The 23,057-nt window shown below is 38.1% G+C and overlaps 2 long non-coding RNA genes across 4 annotated transcripts in view; both read right to left on the reverse strand.

Annotated features, from left to right (window-relative positions):
• Nucleotides 1–23,057, reverse strand: part of LOC138068763 (uncharacterized) — a 244,970-nt gene that overhangs the window by 148,685 nt on the left and 73,228 nt on the right. The gene's annotated exons all lie outside the window — the stretch shown is intronic.
• On the reverse strand, nucleotides 1,356–21,907 carry LOC138068764 (uncharacterized). The gene is made up of 3 exons (XR_011143514.1): nucleotides 21,831–21,907; nucleotides 18,439–18,603; nucleotides 1,356–2,320 (listed from the first exon to the last, which is right to left on the reverse strand). It is a non-coding gene; the product is annotated as an uncharacterized lncRNA (long non-coding RNA).

The following is a 23,057-nucleotide window of genomic DNA, read 5'->3' on the forward strand; positions in this document are numbered from 1 at the left end:
TAGATATTGAGCGTGAAGTCCTGGCTAGACCAATATTCCAGGTTTCCTCTGAAATTCAAAGCACAGATATCTTAGCCAAGAAGGAATGCATCATGTTTCACACTCATTAAGTATTTCTAGTATCATTACCATTCCTCTGCAAAGAGAGGGAAAGATGTAACAACAAATCCCTTTATGAACAGGGAAGCTATGCTGAAAAGGAAGTTATTCAATGGCTGCAGAACACAAGAGGCTTTCAAGAAACCCCGGATCACCTGTCTTGGAGAATAATCCCAGTGTTTTCTTCACACCATCTAGACAGTCACAGACATAGCAGAACGTCTACTATTTAAGATGGCATAATATTTCCCTGCCAGCTCTCAAACATTATCTTCCTCATTTATTTTTTAGAAAAAGTTGAGGAACACAATTTTTTTTTTTTGTATTTCAGAACAGTTTTGATCAAATAGAATAAGGAGGAGAAGTTACAATTTTCTTGAAATTATTATTAGAAACCTTGCATGTCTAACATCCAATTTACAACCTGGTTGGTAGTCAGTTTCTTTAACTTACAGACATTTTGCCTGTATTCTAACATTAGGTACCACCTAGGTGCGTTAAACATTGCGTATATACTGCAGCAAAGAACAGATATGAACTAGACATCTAAACAGAGATGCACCAAGCAGTTAACAAGACTTATATGTGCTCCTTGGAAAAGTGATTAAAAAGAGGCATCTAAAACCCTTTAGGCATCTTGGAAATCTCAAGTCCAAACTAAAGATTTTGTACAAGCCTTGTATTCCCCAAACCAGAAGGCATCTGTGAAAACTCAGCCCAAAGTCTCCTGATTGCAATATATCTAATCATTTGTAAGGTATCAGCAACACTCAACCCACATCAGTTTGATCTTTTGCTCCCTTACTTCTCCCACGTCACACTTTCCTCAGTTTGTCATCAAATTTCACCAGGCATCATCTTGATGATTTCTGTCAGCAAGTTACTCAACATGTATGACAGAAGCTGCTGTGAAGAAACACCATAACAGAAGCCACATACTGCCAAACAGTGAGTCCAGATATGACTCCATGAAGAATAACTAGTCTACCACTGTCATATATATAGCTTGGAGAGATGATAAAGCACTGGAGAATTCATGGAGGAAGTCATTCAATCTCCACAAGCCTTTTCCCTTTCATATTGTGTCACTGATTTCCTGCCCTCCTCCTTATCACTTCAAAATAACCCCATGGGATTTGCAAGTATTTATAACATCCTTTTAATTATTTTACATATAAAAATTAAACAAGCAAATTAATTGGTAATATTCATTTATTGAGATGAAAATCATAATATATGAACATGGCTGAGGAAGACTGCTATTACTGCAGTACATGAGCTCAAGGAAATAAGCAAAACAAGTCATGTGTAATACCGTACAAATACATTTTTGTTAAATATTTCTTTTAGCCATTGTTTCTTTGCAATATTGACACTTGTGTTCAAGTCTCTCAGGGTTATCTGAGGCAAATAGCGAATATCAAGAGTGAGCTATTCAAAAATTACTTTCATACAAACCAAATAACAAGTAGTAGTGACTTAAACATCATGACACAAGTTTTGTGTGTAAAACATAATCACAGCAGGCTTTTAATGCTTCCAGAATAGATCAAGAGCTATGCAAACATAAAGTGTTTAAGTACTTCTGCCAAGGAAGAGTGTAATTTACTAAATCATGTAATAGAGGTTTAAAAATATATATATATAGCAATGAGAAAAACACTTTTTGCCCATTGTCTACTACTTTAAAAGTATTCAGAATGTTGAAGTTGACCCATCCAATTAAGTAAAATGAAGGAACTGAGTTATTTTTAATGCTAGGGGAACATACAACTAACTTGATCTAAAATAATATGTCTGCCAGTGTAAACTACCAATTTGTTCAGGTGTCATACAAACAGTGTACTTAAATCCAGAGAATTATGAGAATTATTGTTTTGAGTCCTGACCCAAATCTTCTTAATGTCACTGGAAGGATTCCTAGTGCTTTTAGTGAGAGTTGATCAAAATAGCAGAGGTTGATAGAGAAAAATGCCCTGCAATGCAAAGTGCAACTTGTTTTAGAGACAACACATCCTTCACTTGGTAATGCTCCAGCCATCCCACAGCTGAACAGGGTCACATGATTGATAGATACACCTTGATTCTCCTCTCATCATAATGATGTGTGATAAGATGGAGCTCAGGAAGAAGTCAAAGTGAAATAGCAGCAACTCCAGACGAAATTTTCAAGTGATCCCATTGGAGTTATATTTCTGCCATCCTTGTATAATTTTAAAATCTGTAAGAAATCAGCAGGAGATTTGTTTGCATTGACTCTTCAAAATTAAGCACTGAAGATGTAATCCAGCCCAAAAGGCAAACGTCTGTCCTGAAACAATTAAGATACTGCATTGATGTGAGTGAGTATGAAAGCAATAATCAGTTTCTCAACTTCCACACCATTTAGATGTTCTCCAATGTGAGAAAACTATTGGAACTCCTTTCCATCTATATAGCCCTGGAAATGGTAGAGAACATGCATATTTTAGAATAGTTATCAGAAGGTCTGAGATAATGGCATCACATTGACTGCTGTATCAGCATCAGGTAAACTGATTCATAAAAGGACCCAACAGAAGCTGAATCAAAGTAAAAACAGATAAATCTGTCAACAAGCCATTGCAAAAAAAACAACACATACCACACACACCTCTGTTTGAACTGAACTCTGATTGGACCATTTTGGTCTTTGACTCTCATTTTTTAATCTTGAGAAGAGAAAAAAATAGCAGAAGTGATCAACATGAGGTACATTTTTTAACAGAGAAAAGCACATCACAGTGCAAGAGATTTTGAACAGATCCAAATAAAAAGGAATGATTTCTGCAAGAGCAAGAGTGGAGAATTTGTTCATACCTCAAAGGGAAAAAGAACAAGAGAAACAGCTCAGACACTGTCTGTGGAATAGAATTAATAGGAAAAAATGCATCTCTATAGAAGAACTGCAGCGCACTGTCTCACTCTGTCTGCTGCAGACTATCAAGTCCCATTCCTGTGGAAGACTTGCACGGTCGTATACATACAGCTGCCGATTAATTTGCAGCTCTGAACATATGCAGGGTGGCTTGAGAAGGGTACCTCTGAAGTCTGCCTTACAATTGAAGAATAACATTTTTGTCCCATTCTCACATCTTTTTCAACTCTGTTATTCTTAATGTTTCTGCAGCCATTTTCATCTTTCTCCCATTATAGCTGTTTAATGCTGAAGAAATAACACTTGATTCGACCCTAGGCAAGTCGACGTGCTTTCTTCCGTGTGACTATCAAATACCTGGGCTCACACTTTTGCAGTAACATACAGCCCAGGTAACTATGAAAACACAGGTAATTCTTTAACAGCGGAGAAATGTTTACATTTTAACTACCCATCTCCTCAGGAAAGCTCTGCAAAAAGGGTGAAGTGAAGGTTAAGAGAATCTAGGAGAATATTCTCCTCTTCTAGAAGGATTGAGATAGTGATTCTGTTCTTTTCAATATTTATATCCTTTCTTTGTCAGCTATCAGGCTATCACGACCTGGACTCAGACAGGTCAGCATGTACCTTTTTAGGTGGCAAAACTGTTTGCATCTAACTCAGTCAGCCGAAGTCAATGAACAAAGTCTTATCAAATATACCAGTGTTTGGAGAAAGCTGTAAACCTAGAAGTAGCCACAGTGTACCTATTTGCATTTTTACATCATAGGTTCATGGGGGAAACATGTACTATGTAGGATACCCGCCAGAATCCAACAAGTTAAGTGGTCAAATCAGCTGTAGCACAGGGGCTGATCCAGCTCACCCAGGAGCCAGTGGTCAAACTCCCACTTTCCTTGGAACCAAGTGAGTCAGCACAAGACTTTGTTTTGGCCTCCTGACTTGGTCCTACAAATACAGGGACATGTATTATTCTGAGCAAGAGCAGAGCATCCTGATGTGAAGCTGAATTCACAAAATTCACTTACAGAAAAAGCTCAAAGATTTAAGCCCAGGTAAGAATCCTGATCTGTTCTTGATGCATGGTATTAGCTCTCAATGACTAACTTACAGTTCGGTATTTCAATTAAAGCTGTACAGAATACCCACCTTGACTTTGCACTACACTCAAAAGTAGAATTGTTTCCAAGTTGACCTTTCTGAATTTGTAATGGATTGCTTGATATACTTTTAATGTCTACAAACTGTGCACTAGCACTGGAGAGGAACGGTCTTGGTTGACCAGCTCATCCTGAAGTGCACTGAACCTGCTGTGCCTTCAGAGTTCAAATTGTGGTCATTGGAAAAGCTCCTGTGCTATCCTTAACTGCCTAATTTAAGTACTTAAATTGCTAGGCAAATCTTCTTAGGATTGTGGTAGACCAGAGAAAGGGAGAGATTCCATCACAGAGTAGCCTGGAGTGTGAGTCTAACTGAAAGGTGGTAACAGTGATGATAAAAAATCTTTATGGACCTTTTTTCTGGTGATCTGGTCTGTATGATCTACTTTTTATTTATTGTTTTGGTTTACTGGGAGCCGTGATGACTAGTACACTGGAAGAAGGTTATTATTCTTACAAGTTGGATCCCTTGAATTCACTACTATGGAGGTAGTGTTCATTCATCTCAGAAGAGTCACAATTAAGTCAATATTTATTTTTCTTCTGTTACTTACAAATATGATAATCAAAGTTTCTTATGCCTCCACTGTTTAAAAGTCATCTAAAAAGGGAAAAACCTACAGATCATGTACACAGGAAATAACTGAGTCAACTGAGTCACAGACAACATATGCAAGTCATTATAATGTTTAATTGCTTTATCTTCCTCAATTCAGGTACAGTTTGCAGTGGATAACTCATTAACTTTGGCTTGGTATATTACTTGCTACCTTTTAAAAAAAAAAAAAAAAAAAAGGAGTTTTAGAAATTGTGACAGAAATGACTGTCCAAAGAAGCTCCTAAATGGCCACATTGCAACTCCCTTTCATAATTAGAGATACAGTGCCTACCCACAGAACAGTCTACTAAAGCCTACATGGGAAATAAACCAAATCTGCAAAAGAGGACTTACAGAGAGGCTGTAGAGTCTGTTCTCTTTGTTATGATAGCAATGGCCCAGCTTTTATATTGTGATTTTTTCCACCTGAGGAATTTAAATCCACACATGAAGAACAGAAGCATTTTTTTAGCCTGCTTTTACAAATGGGGAAGTAAGATGAGGCAGGTATTTTACACTGAAAGTTAAACACATCTATAAAACTGTCCTCAAGACCCAAATCATTTCACACACTAACAGGAAATCTCCAAGCACAGGTTCAGGCACAGCTGAAGGTCACTGGAGCACACAGGAGCTGCAAATGTGCAGCCATTAATCATAATAGCTAGGTAAAAAATTTTTCTGGAACCAAAGAATTTTGCCTGTCTCTCTGGGGGAGACAGATAAACCTGCCTTCCCCTCAATCATTTTAAAGGTCTTTGTTTGAATAAAGCTGAAGAGAAAATGAATTATGTAGACCCTTCAACGCAATACTGGCAATAACAAACTGACTGGAACAGCATTGGCATTACATTGGATACTATAGATATTAATACCATTATTATTTATTTGTTTTATGACAGCATCAAAAGAACAGGGTACAACATAAACTACTCCTCAGACACCACAAGGGCCCCAAAGCATTTCTGCTAAATGTGCTACAGGCAGACTATGACAGGCAGCTACCCTTATTCAAAGTAACAAAGAGAAGACCGCAATTCATGGGTTGGGCATGAGTTGCCTAACTGACTGGTAAAAGCACGCATTATCAGGGCAATGAAGGAGCAGGGAAGGTCAAGGATACGTAACACACGTGATTATCTAAGACTGAGCTGGGAAATAGACTAACAGAGCAAATTCTTTTCTTCACCTTCATATTTATTGAGCGTAAGCGAGAGAAAGACTTTACCCAGCAGGTTCATGACAGCTTTGGCAACAAAACACGATGATAAAATTAAATGTTAAAGACAGATCAGAAAGCAGAAGAAAACTATGGTAGAGTAACGCTTTTTCCTGTAAGATATCCTCTTCCCTCATAAAGCTACCCCCCCAAAAAAAAAAATCACTGTAGTTGCAGAACAGGTTTGTACTGGTAAAAAGGAAGGAACAGTTGCTCAACTAAATAAGTTTGGAATGTAACCCTAATGCATATTGTTTGAAATTTAACTTTTTGCGAAGTTACATTTAGGTAATCAGTCCCTCAGGGTCAGGGAATATATCTCTAATTTGATCCCAGAGTAGCATGCTGACATGCCAGCATCTTTTTGAGTGGAGACTAATTGTTTACTTTAGTAAATGTTGGATGGAATCCTAGGTTTGTATTGTTCATTTGGGCCTTTCTGGCTGGGCAGCAATAAATACAGAATAAATACAAATTTGTCATTATGACACTAGCCTTAGCTTCCTATTTGTGCTCAAATTGAACGTTTTACTTAGAGGAGGAATTTGATTAAGGCCATTCATCTCTGATCCCAGTATATATTGACATCAATCTGCCATCATACAATGCCAATAGTATACTTAGACCTGAAAAGCAGTTTTTTTTTTTTTTTTTTTAAATTAGGTCATGCTAACCTTAATTCACTTACAGATCCTTTATCTAAATGTTTAGCACAGTTTCTTCCGTTTACATTAAACCCTAGGCTGTGCAGGATAGACTATCCATAAATAATCAAGGGTTCTTTCATATTTCAGATGCTGTTCAAGATGCATTTCTCCAACTTTCATCTCGTCACTGCTGTTCCTGTAATATTTAGGTTGCAACTGACTTGGAGGGTCATACTCATTTCCTGCAGCGCCAAGCAAGCTAAGTTCCCCCTGCCATCAGTAGGGGCTGAGAATTCCAAAAGGACACAGCTTTAGCATATAGCATTCACGCTTATTTATCATCTCTTTAGATCCACGATGAGACTAATATCAAGATTTAGAAAGCTACTATACTAAGGTTTGTACAGAAATTGTACAGAAAGATAAGTCCAACCCGAAAGGAAAACTTAGTCCAATTTTAATTTAGAATTTAACCTTTTGCAGTGCCACTACCAACTAGCAGGCATGAAGTACTATCAATAAGACCCACATTCAATTCTTCAGTAGGCCCTTAACTGAAGTGTCACCTTTTCCAGATCTGTCTGGGTCATTTGTGAAGTTTAAAGTGCATTTAAAGGCATACTTCCACATCTGAAAGAGTCACTTTGACCAGGTCATTTCCTCTTTTGTTTAATGGACACGAAACAAATTCATCCATTCATCACTGCAGCATAGTTCTATTGAACTAGGTTTCAGGATACAGTAAATACTTAACAATTTAAACAATCTAAGCCTCTCTACTAATCTTATCTCTCAATTAGCCTTGTGAAAACCTTATTCCCAGCTAATATATAGAAAAGATGCACTATTTACAGGCCTTGTAGCTTACATTTTCACAGAGCAATCAGGGCACCTGAACAGGTATAGAACAGAGATTTTATTTATCAAATCTCCTCACTTGACTACAGTCTACTTGTATTTCTGTCTCTACTAGTCTAGGGAAAATGCTGCCCAAGGCAGAAGGCAGCTCAGGAGCCCAGGTGCCACTACTGGCCAGATTCTCTGGTGCTCCAAGAGTCTCCTCCTTGGACTGGCTCCTCAGCACATGTGCTCCTAATTTGCTGAAAAGAAAACAAGACTATTTTGGTAGATACTTCAAGGCCAGTCTTCACACAGAGAAGATGTGTTCCTATGCGAGACTCCATAAAGCTACAAGCTGTTAAAATGCAGGCACACATTAGGGAGCATTAATTACACTGTGCTACAGACTCTGGCAGAGCTCTTCAGACCTGAGCAGTGCCATCAGATCTGGCCAGAGGCTGCTACATATGGCAGTGACATTGAGATTCTTTTAGTAATTTGAGCAGACATGAAGTCAAGGCTTTAGCCATTTATTTTGCAGATAATAAAACAAATAGTTGTCCTGCATAGTTCTGTTAATAGCACACCCCACTCAGCTGCATTATGATACTGACCTTACTGAATAGAATACTTCAGTCAAGAGGATAGGAAGGTATAACAATATACACCAGAATTTTGTGGTCTTATTTAATGCAACTTTAGATTCTCTGGAGGTTACATAGAAGCCAGAAAGTATTTCCAAATGTAAAAGAGTTTGGACATCATATCTTGGCCTCTCAAATCCAGAGTTTAATTCTCCAGACATATCTTTTATCACAGCTAAAGATTTACCACAGACTGAGAAGAAAATCTACTACAGCCTGTAAAGGCCATAGGTAAACCAAGTAGCCTTCGACCCATATCTTCTTCTCTTGCAAGAGCTAACAGATGCTTAAGAAAAGAATATAAACAAGTATAAGGTAATCTTTCTTCAAATACAGTCTTCATCCTGAGAAGACAATGGTTTAAGGTCATCATGAACTAGCATCCAAATCATTGTGTTTTAATAACTACTGATGGACAAGTATGCATAAGTGTGTCAAATCTTCTCCTAGGACCACTTACAACTTTAGCCTCTAGATTAATTTATTCTGTGCAAAATAGTTCTGCATTTTGTTCACCCCACCGCCACTAATTATTTCATTGCTAGCAAGTTAACTCTATTCAATATGTGAATGTACCAAGCAGTTAGAGTGGCAAAGGTTTCTTCCCTATTCCTCTTCTAAACATCCTACTAACTTTCAGGGGCCTGTAAGCTCAATCCATAGCTGCTCTACAAATATGTTGCATGAACCTGTGCAAATGAGTGAATCTGGCCAAGCATCAATTTCCTATGTGTAAAATAAGGACAAATCTAATTTCCTAACTGACAGAACTTTGCAAGGACGGCTACATCGGTTCACTTAAGAGCTGAGTTGAGTCTTTACTCTGTATGTAAAAGTTTGTGAAGTATAACTGGTAAACCATGAATTAAATCAGAGGTTTGGATTAAAAAATATATATATATATTTTATATATATATATATATATGTGTATTATTCTAAACAAGTATATAATTTGCATTATAATCCACAGGGAACTTAGAGATTGGACAGAAGATCTACTTAGTCTATTCCTGTATGGCTGCTATCGCATACCTCTTCTCATTGCATCTGCTGTCCTGATTCACAGTAACACATGAGCATGTATTTAGATCACTATTCCCGGAAAGAACAAAGATTGGCTTTCTAAAGTTCACCCTGGGTCTGAATTGCTGTATATTTTTTGGAGTCTGTCATCCCTTCAGAAGTTTTTCCTGTTCTATTCTTCATCCAGATTTTCAGAAGTAGCTTGGAAAGATTATGCAGGAGCTGCAGTAAGTCTGCAATATGAAAATAAAGTAATTTGTTTGCTTGATAGATAGCTACTGTACTCTCCTGAGATGTGACTAACACAAGCTAAAGAGTGGTAGTGGAGGTCATTAATGTCTATATTGATTTTCTCTGAATTCTGGATAATATATCAACACTCTGCTACTTTCAACTGAAAATTTTAATTTAAATAACAAGGAAAAAAACAAGCAGTCAATGATCTGCTTTTTCTTAGAACTCAGGTGATTCCACATAGTTATAGCCTCTATTCTTTTAGAATAGAGCTGCTTTGCATTGCTATTCATGCTATTAGTCCCACTAAGACAATAATCTTAGTAATACAAATAAAGGAGCAAATGATCCACTTTTACTCTAAGGTTTCCAACATAATTGGTTCTGCTGCTGACATATCAAAAAAGGGTAGAAATAAATACAATTCCCTCTTCTTATGAAGCAGCCTGATGTAGAATACAGAGTGTATGGGGGGGGTGCGTGGGTGGGAGAGAGAGAGGGAGGGAGGGAGGGGAAGGGCACAGAAAAAAATGAATGTATTGTGCAGCCAAATTCATGCAAGTATTAGGAAAGCTAAATTTCACTTTGCTGAGCACTGTAGCAGACTGTAAAAGCTACAATTTTCACAAGAGGGGAAAAAGATAAATAATACAATATTGCACCCATTTATAAAAGTGTTTCTAAGACAGAATTTCTAAAGCTAAATCTCAGCAATACCTTTGAAAACAATACAGAGGTGTTATCTTTTCATTCTCTCCATCAGCAAAATCATTTTCAGATAGGTTGTTGAGCTTTGAATTTTGTCCTTCCCTGTCAGCATAACTTGCAATAGTTCTCCTGCTCAAAAAATGTCAGAACTCCTTCCTTCAAAAGGAAATCTTCTACTTGCAAATGTTGGCTGGCAGGGAGATTTGTAATAACTAACATATTCTTCTTTCTAGACCAAACTTAACAACCAGAAAATTTTAAGTGGGTTCCCAAAAGCAAATTCTTAGTTCCTGATCTGACTTCCAAGTACACAAAATAGCCTGCAGCTACAACTGACTGTCAACACCAAAGATGGTCAAATAAAGATGTTTATCTAGAAACTATTACTTAAATAAAAGCATGATATGCATGGACATTCTAAAATCCAATAGTATTTCTACTTATTGGAAAAGTTGTGTGTCTTTCTTATCAGTCCTTGTGTTTACCATCTCCTGAATAAGAAATTTTTATAAGAAAAGTCTATTAAGCACCTCTTCTGCTTACACTCTAATGAAAGAATTATCAGTGTATTTTCTGTTAGAAATAAAACATGAACTTACAAGATAATCTAAAAAATAAGAAAATCCACGCTAAAGAAGAGTAGAAGTGTGTTAGATTGCTTTCCTGATCTAATTCGTGAAGTGGAAGAATATAATTCAATACATGAACTTTTTTGCAGAACACAGTATAAAGGTCTGACACCTATTGTTACAGTGGACATGTTGGGAGACTGGTCTGAAGGAGATAACCAGGACCCACGGCTAGGATAACGGTGTTCTCCCTGAGCAGACACACTTCAGCACTCCACCCAGGTGGACATCCATAGCTGTCTGTAAACATTTTCATAGTTCAATATTTTAAAATACTGTTTAGCTGTTGACAAAACAGTTTTGTTTTATGGCTACAAGTGTTCTATGACTTCAAATAGAAGTTGTTTCTAATTTACAGACTGCATTCTTGTGATTTGTGCTTCCATATGGATGATACCCTCCTGACTGCAAAGGATTTTGCTATGTGTTCAAAGCCCTCCCTGAAAACACTGCACTGCATACGAGCGCTAACGGAAGAGCCACTGACTTATGAAGCAGCAGTGTCCCAGAGCAGGCTCTCAGGGGCACTTGCCAATTTTTAAAATATTGTAGCCAGGTTATGCTCTCATTTAAGGGAAAAAGTTCATGTTATTGTAAACCAGAGCATAAATTCGCATTTTTATTTCTGACAAAGAGCAAGCTGGTAGGAACAGTCACGAATAGGCCGTAAGCCCCTAACGCAGCACCCACAAAGGAAGCATAAGTTATCCGCCACTCTTCAGTCAGAGGGAACCTTTTGGACTCTCAGAAGTTTCTAGATCCTTTTCCAACTTCGGTACTAGGAAGAATTTTCTATCTAAGACTTTGCTACTTGCGGAAAGGATCTCCCTCCTGCCCCCAAAAAACCACATCCAACCATCCCACCCCCAGTTAACTACAGTGCTGACTTCCTGGACTGCAGTCACAGCCGGGGTCTCTAAAGAGACACACTTGTGAAGACAACAAAGATCCCTACTCTTTAGCAGACAGCTACACTGAATATTAATGTTATAGAAACACAGCAGAAGACCAGTTTGCTGCAAACTTCATTTCTTTTTCAGGGTGATATTCAAAGTGCTGATACTGATCTTTAGACTCGGGATGATGACAGTACCAAGGTCTTTGCATAAATGTCATTGTGACAAAGAAAATGCTATAGCTAACAACCTACAGATTTCAGCAAAAGGGAAATAGAGATAGTGCCCAATATATACCCTGAAACATCCCTTCCTTAGTTCTGAAAGCAATTCTCTCCTTTGGTGCAGCAGGGACCATATACCTCTCAACATATGAGGATAAAATAAACTATTTGCTACTCAGATTTATTGAGCAAGGATCTGTATGTGTCCTTGATGAATTTATTTTTGTGTAGTAGTCCAGCATTTGCAAAGTATTACCTATAACTGGAATTCCTGTGCTGAGAGCTGGGCCCTTTTATTAACCTCAAACTACTAATTATTTAGAGGCAGCTTCTTTCTTAGCTCACTCAAATGAAGCTGAAGAGGCTGTTGGAGGAGGTCCTAAAGCAAAGTCATCAGTGTCCTTTGAGATACTGATGGCTTTTCTGTGACACTCTCCTCCCATGATTTGCACTGAAGGCATGCTAACAACATGCCTGACTTTCTTGTCCCCTTCCTGGGGAGTCAACTACTAATTAATCAAAATCTGATTTTATCTCTCATTAATTTGAAAGATGATTGAAAGAGCTTTGACTCAAGCGTTACCTTCTGTTCTTCCAGAGGAAACTAGGTGACAAAACTCTCCTTTCAATAAATTAAACCAGTACATGTATTGATGTAATCAAAAAAGACGACCCCTCCACCCCAAACCTCAAGAGCAGAATTCTTTATAATACTTGAATTTACAAGTTTATCACATCCCTGTTGATTTGGTCAAGAGCGTTCACACATGAGGATCCCTTGCCAACATCACCTCTTCATGTTTGGCTGGCTCTTGAAAGAGTCAAACACAAGCACATGATCACTCTGACACCATTCACAACAACACATGTGCAAAATAACCTCAGGGCTATTACATTATGGTACTATACGCTAAACATTTAAAAAAAAATCACAGCATGATGAAGGAGGCTGGTCTGACACTCAGAATGTCTGGCCTTTCTTTCGATTATACGAACTTTCAGAAAATTTGTTATCCAGCACCTTGACCTCTAATCTATGCAAAGGCTCTTGATAGCAGAGTCAGGGATGACTGTCACTGCATAAGAAGCATCCATAAAGTCTTTAAGAATTGGCAGTGGAGCTGATAAAAGTATTTTTCCTTCAGATAAAATACATAAAGAATATGAGGAAGAAAGGCCTAAGTTTCCTTGAAAGGGAAAACACATCCAAACAAAAAAAACAAGAAAACCACCACATACCCTTACCCAAATCAAGCAAAACCAACCACCCCAGCAGCAAAGCTATTGAACTGTAGGATATTCTGTTGGACTAGGTCATTGAGGTCAAGAGAGAAGACCCATGTTTAGGTCTTTAATAAAGTCAGACTAACTTATTTAGCTAGGGAGTAGCCATCATCTCTTTCCTTCTCCTGTCTTCACACAGTACCAAAGAGAACATATGAGAAAAGCTGCCGGTGCTCAAGATCGCTGAATATTAAGCCATGTTTTGAAGTGGTGATTCTCAAAACATCTACAACGCTGAGCACACCAGGCTCCCTCTGACCTCCAATCTTTCCATCCTTTCAGATTTAGGATCCAAATATGTCAAATATTCAAACATGTTTTAAAAAAAAAAAAAACCAACAACTGAAAATATGTGACTTACACAGGTTTTGAATGATTATTGTGAAGGGTCGGTCTTTCTTTAAAAAAGACGTCTAGTTTTAAAACTCACTGCTTAGATTGAAAGTTTGTGCTAAAACAATGCTCTCAAGAAGCATTTTTTGCCTGTTCAGATCATCAGGGAAACAGAGGTAGCTAATAAAAGTTCTGATAATTGAGGATACATCTTCGTTAGAACAGATATTAAACGTTTTATTTTACGTTACATTTACCTTAAACAACATTGAGTTTGCCTTAACACCAAGTTTTTTGTGCTTCAGAATACATTCCAAGAGCAGAACCCATTTACTCAATATGTCCCAATTCTTAAAACCTAAAACCTTCCGTATCTGAAGGATAGAGATCACCTGGAAAAACAGATATGATTAGACTATAATAAAAGCAAAAACGTGTTGTTTTTTTTTCCCCTGAAGTTGCACGTCAGAATTTGTTTCAACCTGCAATATTGAGGAATAACACAGCAATGAGAACATCATTTTATGACAGTAGAATGGATCTCGCAGATTAAAAAAATATGAAGCTTTTAAAGTTTTAAATAAAAAAAATTTGCCTTCAAATTAGGTCTTGGAACTAAATCATTCTTCTGATTACTAGATTCAAAGTTTAAGGGCAAAAAGCCCTTTATCATCTTCTCAGTATGGCTGGCTGTTTTCTAGTTAAGCATGCCAACTGCAGCAGAAAGCCATACTTGCTCTTTATTAAAGCATCAAATTTTGTTCTGTCATAAGTTTCCCTGAACTCTAAAGGTTTCTAAAGAAATATTTGACCAACAGTTGGATTTTTAACCATTAAAAAAGTTTCATAGGCTAACACAAAAAAAAGGGAATGGGAATACTGTACTGCATTGCAGTTTCGTTTTCCTTTACTAAATCTACTGAATATTCAACAGTGGTAAAATAACACCCACAAAGAGGCACCAATTCCATATAATACATATTTATTGAAATAACAAAACAATCTGAACCAAAGGCAGTATTATTATAATACTACAACACAGAGATCTATAGTTCTATAACTTTATATGATGCTTGGCCTAGGCTAAGAAGGGAACTGACTCCTATTCCACAACCAAAAAGCAACTTACAAAATATGCTGAAATTAAAAAAAAAGAGGAGGATAAAAATAAAGATTCAAATTAAAGAAAGAAATAAAAACAGTGAGTGAAATCATAGTTTCATCAATATGCACATAAAACTTAGTACAGTAACTGAGGCCAGGATATCCACATCTGTAAACTGTAAACATTTTGATGAGGTTTCCTTGACCAAGTGCAAGAGCAAAGGAAGCACAGTGCAGCAAAGATGGAGTAGAAGAAACCGTTGCCTGCAGAGTACCTTAGCTATATTGCCTATAAAGTGCACAACAAATCTTTTGTATACTCTCTCTGAGGAGAGGACTGTCACTCGCAGGACACGTCAAAGGAATAGCTTAACCGCATGAGAGGGGAACAGAGAAGAGGTGCGAGAAAAGGGGAGTCATACAACTTTCTTTTAATTGCCACAGGAATGCACAGAGGAACAGGAAAAAGGGAAGAAAGTATTTTCTCCCCTAACTCCAGAAATTTTCTCCAGAAAACTTATTTTTAATTCAGAAATTATATCACTGTTACAACAGTGGAAGCAGGTGTTTTTCCCCTGAAGTGCTGTAGCTGGACCACATTGTCTTTGGATCAGCCAGTGCAGTAATGGTAAGGTACCACAGGACAAACATGAAGAATCTGCCTCAAATTTGAGTGGGGAAAGATGGACCATACATTTCTCCACTGACATTTTCAGCTGAAAAAAATTACATTACAGATCAAGAAAAAGGAGGAGGAAAAAAGGCACATTTGTGGGAGTTCAAATTTTTAAAGGAATGTAGAAGTCTTCTGTTGAAGGAACCCAATTTCCAAGTCTCACCAATCAGCCAGATGCTAATCCACTAACAAACTGCCTTTCCTATCCTACAAATGCAATATCCTCAGAGCTCACTAGCAAAAGAAAAGAAAAAAACAAAACACACCATCAAAATACCTTCCACCAATTCCCCTGAACTAATTTATGCTCAGAATAGAGCTCCATGTGTCACATCATTATACTCTGCACTATGCAATTCAAAGATAAATACATAGATTTTTATCTCTGAGTAGGACAAATCCGGAATAAGCCTTCTGAAATTAATTGGGGTTACTGCAGTCTTATTCTGATGTCATTCAGATCTTTGTGCAGTCTAGAATAAATACAGCATATTTGCATAGGAGTGCATGAATTCTACTGTGGGAAGGGATGCCTGTATTTCTCAACAGGCTATCAGTTCACAACCTAAGAAAGATTAGGTAATCACCACCTAAGTAGTAAGGCCATTTTTTGGCCATGCACATGTACATACTGCTCCCTGCAGAGAGGAGACTATTGGCTGACTCTGGGTCTTCAGGGTTTTCACTGTGTCTCAGCATAACAAATAGGGTGACTTTGGGAGTCTTCATGTTACCCCTTCCAGAAAAGCACCTGGAAGTTCTAGCCCTTGAGCTTGACAGTGAAAATCTCAGTTACCCTAGTCTTGCACAGTAGCCCATAACGGACTGTATCGCTCTGCACTTCTCCTATAATGCCATCAGAAGTGAGATCTTTCAAATGTGTAGAATTAAACCCAATTTTGCAAGTCCTATCCACACTGAATAGGACATTATTCAATCTACAGCTGTAGAGAAACCAGCTAAGCTATTCGCTGTGAAAAAAATGCTACCTAGTATGAGCAAAGAAAAAGCAGAAGAGTTGACTAGGGATATGGAAAGAAAGCTATTAATACAGTGAATACCCTGCATAGATGTTAAAGAGACTTTTTCTTTCTTTCTGTTCTATTTAGCTGACTGTTGCATAGGACTCAGTGATCAGTCCTGGCAGGATCAGTCTCTTGATACCTGGAGATTTCACACACATGATTCTACATAAACCTGCTCCGTGATAGGCATGATGTATCAGAGGAAGACACAAATAATATTCACAGGGGCCCAGTACTGCTCCCAGTAATGCCGACAGGATTTTGACTGTCCACTTTAGTGAGGCTGACAATTTTAATAAAAAAGATGAAATCTCAAAGTGAATTTAAGTTTATCGTTCAATATAACCAACGCTGCAGGAAGCGCAATATGCAGTTAAAAAGAAAATTAACTGCGTTCTGCATAGCATATCCATCATGTGCACGCAATATAACAGCTTTGGATAATCATGACTGCTTTTTTCGTTTAGCTAAAAATAAATACTGAAAACACAAGGTAATCATCCATTCTGCAACAAATATTTTTCTTCTATCTTAAATCATACTGACATCCACCTAATTACCAATGTGCTCATGGGGAAGGCTCCTCACTAAAGGACAAGTGATAGAAGACTGCTACTTCTCAAAAAGACCAAGTCATTATAGGGAGGATACTTTTTGATAGTTCCCCTATGTCTATGTAAATCTTGCTTGCTAGAGATAAACGATTCATTTCCAGCTGATACAATCTCCTCTTAATACACTGTAGTTCCACCAGCTATAGCATTCTTCTGAGACACTAACTCTATGTTAGCACACTGCTAAATCTGCTGCCCCAGGATAAGGTTGTTTAAATGTCCATGAGACATTTACCTGCATCGACCCTGGACACTCAGGGTTGATCCAGTCTGATACATTAATACCTGAGATGCACAACATCCATCCCCTAACTGAACCCACACATTAACATCCAGAACACAGAAAGCAGGGAATATTACCTGCATTTCGAAACCTACCAATTACCGGGCCTTAATGTTCATTTTTAAACATAGCAAGTTTTGGTATTCACTTCCACATAATAAGACAGTAGGAAAAAAAGATATTTTTAAAGCTAATTGTTACCAAACTAGTATCTTGGAAAGCATTGCTTACATGTTTACAGTGAAAAGCTAACTAGAACAAAAAAAGCCACACGTTTCCCCCACTCCCGGCCCAAGTTCCCCCTTATAACTAGGAACAACCACAGCCTTGAGACAACATCATTGTATGTGGCTGAAAACTCAGAGTTCCTTGAACAGAGAGATACAAACTTGATTTAATGAACGCCTGATGTAAAAATGAAAGAGTTGACCATAACATATGGTAAAAACAGCATAAGACTTTTTAGTGAACTAAGATCAGAATTAGGTGTTACCCTGGTTATAGCTATGAGGAGTTTCAAAAGAATCCCTGCATTCACCACATGGATTGGCTAGTAGGTGAAAGAAAGAGCTTGACAATGAATTATCACCTGGGAAGGCAGTTTTGAGCTGAACTGATGTTTCACTATTAAAAAGTTGTTTACGTTTAGCTTTTCAAATGACTTCAGATTGTCCTAGTATTGATAGCGCCCCTATCGTCACCTAATAAACAGAGACCTTGCTAAATAAGTTATAGAAGACTTTGTCATTCATTTTCGTGAAATCTATTCTTCATCATAAGTCTTCTGGAAAATTAACTCAGATACAAGTAATTGTGTTAGTATTATACTCTGATTTCTACCGATCGGCTTGCTTTGATAAAAATATAGAGACTTGTAAGATTTCAAAGCTGGATTTCAACTATCCATTTCAAAATTCAATGAAATCCTAAGAAACATGCTGATGGAACTGATTAATTAATAATACCTCAGCAATTGTGAGAGGATTTAGCACTTATACAGATAGGAGATCATGGTGGTTTTCCTACCACCTTGAGAAGGAGAGTGCAACACACAACAAGACAGGGACCAAAAAAAAAAAAAAAAACCACAACACACACAAACCTGCTCTTTTTAGAGCAGGCAGCTTTGTTTCATTAGACAGGAGAACAAGTCAGTGAAAAAAATATTTTCAAGAAGTTTTCCTATAGCATACCATATTCATGTTTTTAAGGGAACAAACATTTTTCTAGAAAACTTGGGGGACTTATCTCAGAAGATAGTCATATATAAAGTTTCCCACTCTGTACAAAAGCTTCACATACCTGTGGAATTTATTGGCCTTGAACATCTCTACATCATTGTTTCTTTTGATCGACTGAAGAAAGCTGTCAAGATTTTCTATTGTCAGTGGCAACACGCTGTTACATAATACTATCGATGCCAGTTGACCCCATCCCATGATAGGTATTTTGTCTCCTTCTGCAACTCTGTAGTATTAGAGTTCAGAAAAAATCCAATATGAATAAATCAAAGCTTATACTACAGTGGATTTTGAATGTAGTGGACTCTGAACATTTTAAAATCAGAATAACTATGTAATTAAACTTACCATCAAGAAACATTAATTTTATAATCACTAAACAAAATATCAGCAAACTTAAAGACCAAAATGATTTTCAATTACCTTTAGACAGTAGACCAAGAGCATTGTTTGGATACAAATTGCTGCATAAAAAAGGTAGCATTTTAGACTGCTAATAACAAACAACTACATCTTACAAATAGAATGCAGCTTTAAAGCTTGTCTTCCAATAGCACAAATTCTTTAAAACATATATAAATAAATTACCACTTGAATTTATTGCTACAGTGGCAATGAATTGATACTAATGTCACAAAACTCTTTAGACAGGCCAACTGCTGATATACAGAACAGAAGTGAAATAAAATTACCTCATAGCAGATATTGAAAATAAAGGGCTGAGAAAAATATTGTTAATTCTTTGCAATACATGCTAAGGGATAGAACATCAGCAGAGATGAACAGAAAAGATCCATTTATGGCCATAATATTACAATAACTTCTGCCAGTTTAGCATCTAGCACACACATTAGATATTTCAAGAGAATGATAATATGCATGCTGAATATTTATCAATGTCTTCTTCTACAGCTAATATCTCCAATAGCATCCTTCCCTATGGAATGGGGGAGTTTCTGACTGAGACAAATTGAATGCTGCAGAAGAAAGATCAAGTGAGGCACTCAAAGACTGAAAGAATTGCATAGGAAAGTTTACACAACGTCAGCCTTTGATGTGCTCTAAGCTCAAACCACACACGAGGATCAAGCTCTCTTGGCTTCCCGAGCTATTTTGGCCATCACTCTTAAGCTATCGTTATAAATGGCCCTCCTTGGCATGAAGGCAAAAATGGAGCTAAACACAATGTTCTTTGTAGGTGGAAGTCCCATCATGAAAGCAATCTAAAGATCAATCACTGACAATTCTAGCTCCTACTAAAAGTCAGCAATTTCATAAATAGCTACATTTTCTAAGCCAAGACCTAACAAGGCAAATATCTCCTATCATGCAGCCCTGTGAACATCTCCTATCAATAGTCATCATTTCCCCTACTGCTCCTATCATCCTGCAAGAAGGAAGGAAATAGGCATGTTTTTGCTTGTAATTGATGCCAGATTAGGATATTAGGCTTGAATTTTCCCTGGTGGTCAATAGCTCATTAAACACAACTGCTTCAGAATCAAGATATGAAAACCAAATGTATGAATTAAGACATATGTTAAAAATCCTTGAGGTATCTAAATCCTGACAGCTTTCCAGAGTAAAGACAGAGGTCTGCAACTATCAGTCCAGCTTCTGGCAGGGACATGCCAGGACTAACCTGTACAGACTACCAATAAAGAGAGGCCCAACTGTCAGTGAAGAATTAGAACTTAAGTTGTTTCGATAAATTAAGTAACAAGTAAAATCACTGGTCCTCCTTTTCTGCTGTTTAAATATTTCACACTTTCAATAATTCACGTGCATGTCAAAATGAAATAAGTGTTGCACCAAGAAGTGGACCAAAATGAGGTCTTGCTAATGCAAGACACAAGTGGAACACAAGGGCATAACTCCAAAACGGCAACCCAGCTCTCTCCCCTCTGACTCCATCCCTCACTACCTGCCACACACCTGCTGCCATCCCTGTTTGCACCAGGAGCCACAGGATTACCACATCCAAGCTTCCCAGGGCCTAGAACTCTGCTCTCCAACCCCAGGAGGATACAGAGCTGGTCTACCCAGCTTGGGCTCTATATGCCAACAAAAGTCAACTGGGAACAAAAAAAACAAAACAACCCAGGAAAAAAAAAGCAACAACACAGAAACCCCCAAGCCCCAAGGCCCAGGTTCCTGGAGAGCCCTAGGCTACTAACTTGCAGGCACAAGCAGCAAAGTTCAGGGAGTATCTTGTTCCTCTTAGAGACTAATTTTGCAATAGTGCTGCTGCTGCTGCTGATGTTTCAGCCCTACCTAGGAAAAAAAAGGCTCCTGTATGATGCAATCTTATGGCCCTTCAAAGTCACGTTTCCCACTCCTAAACAGCCTATAGTCAATAGACAAAGTTGGATGAAATTGCTGCCCTTTCTTTTGAAACAGTGCTAATATCAAACAGTGCAAGATCCAGAGTTCAAAAGATAAGAAAAAATGGCATAAAACCATACGACAGTACCTAGGACAGTTCTCTAAAACAGCATGCCTTGTGTCCTGGTTTCCAGTTTCAGCAATTATTACACACTCCAACAAATGATTGCCCAGTGACTGCTCATGATAAGATACAGTTACTTCTCACATAAATACTTCCACTCCAACACCTCTTCCTACTGCTGCCCAGCCTGCTCTTTGTAGCTAGTTCTACTCAGCTATTGTAGGTTTTACTCAGTATCTCTCTTCTTCATTTAGTCCCTCCTGACTTCACCTGTCTTTACACACAGATCTTTCTTTCTCCCTTACCCTAGTAATTAAGGTTTGGAGCTACTCTCTGCTGCATCCCCTAGAAGATCCCTTCTTCCCACTCAAATGGGATGGATGAAAAGCGTCCAGTTCTATACTAACAGATTTCAAGAGGAGGGGGGGAAAAAAGGAACAAAGGATAGACAGAGCAGCCTGTACTTACTAAGCACAACTTAACTATCTAGTAACTTAAAATCCAGCTTGTAGTAAAACATTCTCCAAATTGTCTAGTAAACACAAAGTTGCAAATCTAATTCCTTGAGTGGAAGATCAGTAAATAGATTCAACCAGGACCTGCTTCCTCCTAGTATGCGCTTTGGAAGAGTTAACACTATGTCCCTGGGGGCCCACTGGATCTAAGAAGTTACTTTTTTCCCCCCCCACTGTAAAGGCACTTTGGCAGCAGCTGGCAGACATCACAGGGCTGCCCCATGAGGGAATACGCACTGAGAGTCAGGGTTAACACAGCCACCTCATCAACCAGGCACAGTTCTGCAGTATTTGAGCAGAGCCAGGCTGCCAACAGCAACAGGCTCCACAGATCATCTGGTGATTGTAAGATGGGACAAGGTAACGTACCAGGTCTAGGGACAAACCAGGACACCTCTTCAGCAAGTCCAGACCCCAGGTAACAGGGCTGACCGCAACAGAGCTCAGGCAAGGACTAAGTAGGAGTTAGGGCCTGAGCTAAATACTCACGCTTGCATGGCTGAAGGCTGTGTGGTGGAGGCACCAGGTGAGGCTCATCAGTGTGAGGCTGGTCAGGGCAATCACGGTCTTCTGGTGTCTTCAGGGCCTCAGCAAAATGCTTGTCACCTGCATTTTGGTGAGAGGGCAACCACAGCAGGGTCTCCTAGCACCCTGGAAAAAGGAGAGCCATAGCAGAGGCCAGCAGGACCCAGGGGCCACCAGCACCTCCTCAGAGAGGCTTGCTGCCAGGCAGGAGTTTAAAAAGCGACACTGTTGATCTTGGCTGAATGTCCCCTCTGCACTTTTGCATTTAAGCAAACTTTATTGATTCTCTAATAGAGCAACCTTCTTTTAAACTAATGGATCAGGATGGACGGTCTTCCTAGGCAAATAGCTTACACATACAAAATTATAAATTGGCAACAATTCATCTTTCTTTTCTCCATCCAAATCATGCAGTGCCCGGTACCTGGTTGAAATAACCTGACCTATCACTTCCTTGGAGCTAAAAAAAGATTTATACCAGCTGAGATCTGCCTGTAGTTTACATTCTAGCTCCTGACACAATCCAAGTGCTGAGCTGTATTAGAGGTTTTTCATCTATAGACTGGATCTCTCTAAAAGAAAATAAAAACTACCAAGAATAAAGGTTTTAACCAATACAATATGGACTGATGAGTCTAGGCACAGAAAGAAATTTTCTAATATTCTGCACCATAGCTAGTGAACTTGGACATGGGAACAAGTTACCTGCATTTTGCTTTGTTCCTGGATAAAAAAGAAAAGTTGTAAGAAAACAGCAGAAGTGGGGAAAACAGAACATGTAATTTTAATGAAAGAGTAGGTAAAAACTTTTATCTAAAATGCATCTGTAGTATAGTATAAGTTTTAAAAAAAAATCTATGTTTAGTTCTGCAATTCAATCTTGTTATTATATGATTCATATTTTCTAACTTCTGATCAAGCATGTTAGAAGTGAATGGATGAAAGAGAAAGCATTTCATAGAGTACTATAAAGTATTTTTCTAGTCAATTTTCAAAGTAACAAGCACTGAAAACTGTAATTTATTCCTAGGCCTATACACTTTCCTAACAAAACTATCGTTATTATGCTTTTTTAAAAATCTATTTGCAATTTTAAATACATTGTTCACTTATTCCAGTGTACCTACAAAAATTTGAACAATTTCCAAGACATAAGAAATCTATATAAGCAAGCTTTTAACCTTCTGTTTC

Source organism: Struthio camelus, chromosome 11 (assembly GCF_040807025.1).
Source record: "Struthio camelus isolate bStrCam1 chromosome 11, bStrCam1.hap1, whole genome shotgun sequence".
Lineage (NCBI taxonomy): Eukaryota > Metazoa > Chordata > Aves > Struthioniformes > Struthionidae > Struthio > Struthio camelus.